The 7948-nt window shown below is 39.2% G+C and overlaps 1 pseudogene; it reads left to right on the forward strand.

Moving 5' to 3' along the window:
* Positions 1-4156: 4156 nt before the first annotated feature.
* On the forward strand, positions 4157-4646 carry LOC124982859 (zinc finger protein 559-like; annotated as a pseudogene).
* The last annotated feature ends 3302 nt before the right edge of the window (positions 4647-7948 follow it).

Below are 7948 nucleotides of genomic sequence, written 5' to 3' on the forward strand. Positions count from 1 at the left end.
CAGTTCTGAGGGTTCAAAGATGAATATAGTACAGACCCTGTCCTCAAGGAATTTACTGTCTAGAATTGAAGAGTTATTTTATTCTTTCAAAATTCTCATTCAGAATCAGTTTTATTTGTAGTTAAAAACTAATTTGCAAAAGAATACACTTTTGAAAGCAAAATTACTTTTCCCACTTAGTTCTATTCTCTCATGCCTGTAGATACAGAGATAAAAGAAATAATTGTTCTAAGCATTTTACAACTGTAACTGGCCCTAAGCAAGTGTAAGCTTGCATTTAAAGTACTTTCTACAATAAGAATTTATGGAAACCAGCCAATGCTTCCAATAAGCAACTAGGGTCATGGTGTTTTTGCTCTTGATCTGTCCTGCTCCCTTCAACATTAAATCCTTTTAAAACATTTAAAATCAATATTTGGCTTAGAAAGCCTGAAATTTGTCCACCGAACAGGTCAAGTCAACTTTTAATATCAGTCATAGTTCCTAGCAAGTTTTATAGCTTTCCAAGATTGATGGATAGTTTTATACCATTGACCATGCTTAAACTCTCTGCCAAGGCATTTTAAGACCTCCAGTCCATATAACCAGACTTAGTGAATCCTCTATGTCTATACCACCCACTCATTTGACAAATATTCACTAAATACCTACAGTGTGTCAAGCTCAATACTAGGTCCTGGAATATGAAATAGTACACAATGGTCCTTTGCCTCCTCATGGAAACAAGTCCAACAAATAATACCAACCGTAAGCAAATAATTCCAGTGAAATGAGTCTAAGTTGAAGGAATTCAGAACACACCACCCCAAAATATGCCACTCTGGCATATTGGTGATTTTGAGTTCAAGACACCTGAAACCGTAGCAGGTTCAAGAAGGACATTCCAATCCCTCCTTCTCTTTCTTAAAAAACAAAAGAGGAAATCTCCATGCCAGCACTGCCCTATACAAAAAGAAAAAAAAAAAAAAAAGAAAGAAAGAAACATTCCTATCAACAAGGACAGGAAGTTGAGAACAACAGAATTCCATGTAAATAGACCTTGTTAAAATAATTTTCATCTTCAATTAGCCTAGTATTTAGTATTAGTAGCTTAGTATTTAAACTACTCTCTGTTCAATGCAGTATAAAAACATTTAGGTTTTGCCAATTGTTTGGGTCTTCATTTTCTTATGAGAGCTCCCATATCCTGTAAAACTCACATTTAATAAATTTTAGCTCTGTGTTTTCTCCAGTCTGCCAATAAAATGCCGATTTTATTCTCAGACCAAAGTGGAAACCCCAAGACAGGAGAGGCAAAGTCTGGCCTCCCCTTCAGAGCCCATAGGGGAAGGACTTTTGTCTGTAGCCCTACTGCTGTTCTCTCCCATGTCGGTGGCAGGGCCAGGCTCAGAAAATACTGACTGACGGCATGAAAGAGGAGGCCAGGGTGCTGCAGAGGCATCTGTGGCGGGCAGGCATCTTCTCACCTGGGGGGCTGAGGAATGTTATCTCCAGGAAAGAGCAGCCCCTCCCACATTTAAATGGTGAATTGGAGAGTGATGCAGGTGGAAGAAAAACTTTATTTGAAGGCTCAAATGTAAACCAACTGAAGTTTAAAAAGTCATTGCATAAATTATGCAGAATGGCTGATGGGAAGAACAAGGAGCAGAGCGGGTGGACAGTTGGATATTAGCCAACTCAGGCAGTTCCACCAAGCAACTTAAGAATTTTGTACTCCTTTTTCCAGGCCATGGGGAACCACTGTGTTTTTTCAGGTAGCTCGGTGATGTAATCAGATTTGTCTTTTTAAAAGGGGCCTCCAGGCATAAGCTGATGTTGAAGAGTGGTGTCTTGCCTCTCAAAATCCACTGCCTGCTCTTTATTCTCCTTTCTGCTGGCTCTGTAATATTCAATCTATAAGGTGTCCTTTTAAAATCCCACATTCCTCCCAACTCCCCCCTCAGAGAGTACAACATCTGTATCTCTTTTTCCTCCATGTACCCTTTCAATGATAAAAATGCTGTATCTTCATTTAAAACACCATATACACTTAACCTAGATTATGTATATATTCCCAGATCCACCCTTTTCTGTGACATTCAATATCCATTACATCCACACTAGCAAATAAAAACTCCTCTACCTCAGGACATCCAGAACCCTGAGAAATTCTGAGAACAGCCAGAAAATGCTTACTTTCTTCTGTTGTTGGTTGCTGTTTCATTCCAAGCTGCTGTCCCCAAAGTTCCCTAATCATGTCTGGTGTTTATATCATGACTTGTACATGATCCTCAACACTCTGCAGGAACATATGGCCCCCAAACCCAGACCTCCATTCCCCAAAGCACAACAAAAGGTTTAGAAACATAGCAAACTTTCAGTGAAGAAAAGGAGAACCTAAATTTGGCTATCAGCTCATTCTTCTCATTCCACCAGCTAACACCATTTTAGTTGCAGTACTCTATTTGTGGTCTCCTCCATAGCCTTCGGCCAGCTGCTATGTTGCTGGGACCATTGTCAGTTCAAATAAGAATCTGGCTCTTGCCCAACCTCTCCCCCTGTGTCTAGAGCCCAAACATTCCTTTTCCCTTAGCATCAACCAGCAGGGGCTAAGCTGCATAGTCCTATAATAATCTGCAAGAGTTGCCAACCTGCATGGGATGACAATAGCTATTTACACTACTAGAGGGAGGAGTTTTATTCCTCTCTTTCAACATTTCCCTTCCAGACAGCCTCTGGGATTTATTTAACTTTACAAACCAAAGGTTCTGTCAAAAAATTTCCAAACCAAAACATCTTCCTTTGAAAAACAATTCTGTTACCTTCCCCTAGAACACAGAGATGAGGGTGGTTTTTGAAATAATGTTTTTTATTCATTCTATAGATATACAACTACATTTAGTGGAATAAAAATGGTATATACACCCACAGAGTGTTTGTCAAATTTTTCAACCTAGTTACTCCCAACAAGTGAGAACTAGATATGCTATCTCAAAGCAGTCCATGGCAAGTACACTATTTCTTTGAAGTCTTTGTATTTTATTTTCTAAAATTCACATTTTTTTGCATTCTAGTGTGTGACTTGCCCATTTATTTTAATATATAACAATGGAATGAAATATATTTAAAACTGGCCATAGTGCTGTAAGTGGGGTCCATAAATTTCTGTCATATATAATTGCATTATTCAAGGATTATTGAACTCTTAGCATCTGGCCAGCCCAGGAGCAGCCATCCAGGAATGGAAGGGTATAAAGGGGAGATTCCAGGTAATCTGGGCTCCCATGGGTGCTTGTTATGGTTTGGACATGAGGTGTCCCCCAAAAGCTCATGTGTGAGTCAATGCAAGAAGATTTAGAGCAGAAATGTTGAGTTATGTGTGCCTTAATCCAATCAGTGGATTAATCCCCTGATGGTGATTAACTGAGTTGTAAATGAAAACAGGTAGGGTGTGACTGGAGGAGGTGGGCATTGGGGGCATAGCTTTGGGGAATATATTCTGTACCTGGAGATTCTCTTTCTGATTTCTGATCATTATATGAGCTGCCTCCTTTGGCCACACTGTTCTGCCATGATGTTCAGACTCACCTCAAGCCCTGAGGAATGAATGGAGCCAGCTGCCTATGGACTGAGACATCTGAAACCTTGAGCCTCCAAATAAATTCATCCTCTTCTACAATTGTTCTGGTCAGATCTTTTAGTCACAGCAGTGAAAAAGCTGACTAAAACAGTGTTCCTGAGCTGTAGTTCCTACTCTGAGAGTTCAGACCAGTTGTACCTCCCGGAACAACACTCACTCTGAGTGTGAGTCCCCAGGACCAAGCGAGTCAGCGTGGTTTTACCATGCAGTGTGGCTCCCCATTTCTGAAACCTCCAGAACAAATTCTGTGTCCCTTTTTCAGAAGGAAAAGCATCCTTGCCATCTGGGCCATGGTGACTCCAACCCTGGCTTCCTCCTGGCCTCACCAAAATGGCAGTTGGTGTTTCAAAAAGTTACTAACGAATGATGATGACAGAGGATAATTCCTGTTGCTTAATGATTCATGGTACGAGGAAAGATTCCATTATTACTTAATCAAGACAAGTTGAGATTAACCCATCCACTACAGTGAGACACTGTTTTGAAGAGGTTTTGGGAAGGAGATGTACAGGCAGATTTCATCATTAGACTCCCTGGATGCCAGTCATTGATCTTTCTCCATGTGATCTTCAAGACAATTTCTGTCTTCGTGAGGCAAAATCTAAAGAGGAAAGGATGGTGGCTCAGGGGTTAACAAGTTATTCTCAGGACTCAGTGTCCTTTGAGCATGTGGTTATGGACTTCATTCAGGAGGAGCGAACTTTGCTGGACCAAAACCAGAGAAACCTCTACAGACACGTGATGCTGGAGAACCGTGAGAGTCCAGATGGAGTTGGTGGTACAAAGAGAAGAGCTAAGGACAGTGGAGAAAGTTCTCCAAGACTAGGAGGTTTGTGTTAATACCAAATTGTCAGCACCTCAGCAGTAAACTCTGTAAGGAAAAACATCCAATATGGTGGAAATGGGGAGAAACCACATGGGGAAGGAACTGTTTAGACAATTTGAAAAAGCCTTGAGCAATACTCATAAATTAGGACTTGCAGGAGAACTTACTCTGATTACGCTCAGCATGAAAAAGCCTTCATGAAACATTAAACCTTTACTCTGCACAAGAAAATTAATATTGCATAAAAACTTCCTGTCAATGTGAAACAGTCTTCAGCCAAAATCCACATTTGGCTTACAAGAAAACCCACAGTAAGGAGAAATCACATAAATGCCATGACTGTGAGAAAGGATTACCTTTCCTTCTCATACCTTAGAGAATGGTGGAAATTGGCTATGTGATTTTCAGGATGTGCGAAAGCTTTTTCTCATTCCAAAGGTATTGTACCCATGCAAGCTCACAGATGAAAAATGTTCTATGAATGTAGAGAATGTGGGAAAGGCTTCACTTGGTCTTCATCTCCTACTCAACATTCAAGAACTCTCTGTGTACTGATGCTTGTGGAATGTAAGATGTTTAGGAAGTCCTTTACTTATTATCCAGGTCTTACTAAACATAGAAAACTTAGGAGAAAAAAAACTATATTTATAAGGAATGTTTCAAAGAATTTCCTCATTTCTCAAAACTTAACATCCTCATGAGAGTTTACACTGGAGAAAAAGCATTATGAGTACAACATGTGGGGAAGCCTTCGTTGAATTTTTGAGTTCTACAAAACACAGAACTCAGACTGGAGAAAAGCCTCATGCATGTAAGGAGTGTGAAAAGGCCTTTGCTAGCTCCTCACATTTCAGCATTCATAGAGAACTCACACTGGTGAGAGGCCTTATGAATGCAAGGGATATGGAAAAGCCTTTGTTCAATGCTCATTTAACATTGAAGAATCACAGTTTGTAAAGACCTTTTGAATATGAGGAGTGTGGGAAAACCTTCAGATACTCGTCACGCCTTTGACAACATAGAAGAATGCATACTGTAGAGAGGTCACATAAAGGTAAGACATGAGGCAAGCCCGCACTGTTTCATCACACCATCGCACATAAGAACTCACAGTGCTGAATGTCCTTTGGCTGTCAGGATGTGAGAAGCCCTTTACTCTATCCACGTTCAACACTCAAGAACTCACAGAAGGGAGACTCCATACATTAGTAATGTGGGAAAACTTAGTAATTCTGAGTGTCTTACCATATGGGCAAGAATTCACATTTGACAGAAGCTTATGTTTGGAAAGGATGTGGGAAGATCCTCCTTTCTCATAGTTACTGAACATGTGATAATTCATGGTGAAAGTAACCAGTCATATCTGAGGTAAGGAATGTAGAAAACCTTCCTTGAAACCTCAGATCTCAAGAACTCCAGTAGAAGAGAAGCCATGTGAATGCAAGGAATACAGGAAAACCTTGGCCCATCCCATGTGCTGTACTTAATCTTCATCTACATACACATCCCAAAAAACAAGCTGTGAGTATGTAGGAAAGTATGTAGGAAAACCTTCCCCCAGCCTTCACACCTTACTGAGTCTGAACTCACGCTGAAGAGACACTATGAATGTGAGGATGGTGGGAAAGCTTCCACTGCATTCTTCAGGCTTGTACAAGCCTGTGAGCACACTGGATATAAAAGCAAGTCCTCTGGATACAAGAAATGTGTGAAGTCTTTCTCTGTGCTATGATCTCCCAGGTGTGAAAAATCTTAAATATAAGAAATGTGGGCTTTTGGTTTGTTTTTCATCTTCTGCTTTGGGAAAATGTAAAAGTACACATTACTAAGAAATTCCATGAATTGAAAGAAATGTGGGAAGCCCTTTGATTATTCTTTATTATTAGGAAACATGCCTCACACATAAGAGGAACTGTAACTGTGGGGAAGGTGGAAAGGGCAGTATAAATATACTATATGTACAAAAATTCATACTAGAGAAATACTGTATGAATATAAAAAATCCTAAAAGAGTTTTTGTATGAAAAAAAAATTTGTTAACAAAAATTTTAAATAAAACCCTAAAGAGTAATAAGTGAAGTTTTAGGGTACAACTTTTCCCTTATTATACATAAGAAAATTGATGCTGAGAAAGAAAACCGAGTAAGTGTTCATTTAAGAAGTGTTGCTGGTGTGTCTTAAAAGACTAGTTATGTTGAATATCATGTGCTTATTTGTCATTTATATATCTTTGGTGAAGTGTATGTTCAAGTATCTTCTTTTCCTTTTGTTAAATCTTTGGCTGGTTTCTTAATAAACAGACTTATTGAGATATAATTACCATGCAAGCAAAACAAAACAGAAAACCTATAGAGCTGGGATTTCTGTGGGTTTCATAGCCCACAATCAAGTTACATATATATTTGCATTACTTTGCACATCATTGATATCCTGATGCTTTTTGAGAACATTATAGTATGTGATTTATATCAAAAAATGTGGTAAGGCATGAATGTAGACTAATCTAACTCCATTGTGATGTCGGATGTGGGTGCTTTCCAAAGTTCACTCAAACTATGTGACTTTATCCCACCTACCAATTTTGATAGGCATATGATTCAACTTTTTGGCCCCAACTAAATTAGAAATATCTATATATGATGAAATCTTGATGTGATTTTTCAAGGAGTTGAAACTTCCAATGTTTACTTTACCCATGTCTTCTAGAAAACAGGGCCTAGAACAAGGATTAAGATGCTATGCTTTATGGAGGAGGAACCAGCTGAGAGTAAGAAGGTGGTGGAAACAGGGAAATCAGGCAAAGTGCAAATGCAAAGCGAAACCTTTAGAGCAAGTTGCTCACCACAAGATCAGAATGATAATCCTAGAGATGAGCTGGACACATTCATCTAGCATATGGAAACTCTCTGGAAAGGTAATAAGGAGATACCAGATCTTGACTAGCCCCTGGGAGAAAGAAAGGAGGGAGAATCAACCTCCTTTCTCCATGATTGACTCCAAGCGGATCTAGCTCCCTATATAGCCATTCCTGCACAATTGCTCAGGACTATGTAGTCCATACTCAACCTCGAGGAGTTTCATCCAAGTCCCAAGTAGAAGGACTCTCATTGTAGGGAGCACCAAACAAGGAAAGGAAGTAGAGAAGATTACAAGATTTATATTGCAAAACAGACGATTTGTAAGAAAACGTCAAAGTTTTATCGTATTTACAACTCCTATAGAATGTCCAGCAAAAAAAGATTATTGTTCTGACCCTAAGATGAATGAATGAATTTCACATAAAGCTAATGCCATCCTCCCTCTAGTTCAGATTTCCCAAGACATACCAGTTGATAGTCATTTCTAGTCTGTAACTCCCAAACTTCATATTCAATAATGTATCCCTGAGCAGTTTTCTAAGTGTTTGTGTAATACTTTCTCTTCTCTCCACATGTATACCATCTAATATAGCATTACAATTAATATCATGGGCACTAGAAGAATTTATAAGTCTCAGTTTCTTC

Source organism: Sciurus carolinensis, chromosome 4 (assembly GCF_902686445.1).
Source record: "Sciurus carolinensis chromosome 4, mSciCar1.2, whole genome shotgun sequence".
Lineage (NCBI taxonomy): Eukaryota > Metazoa > Chordata > Mammalia > Rodentia > Sciuridae > Sciurus > Sciurus carolinensis.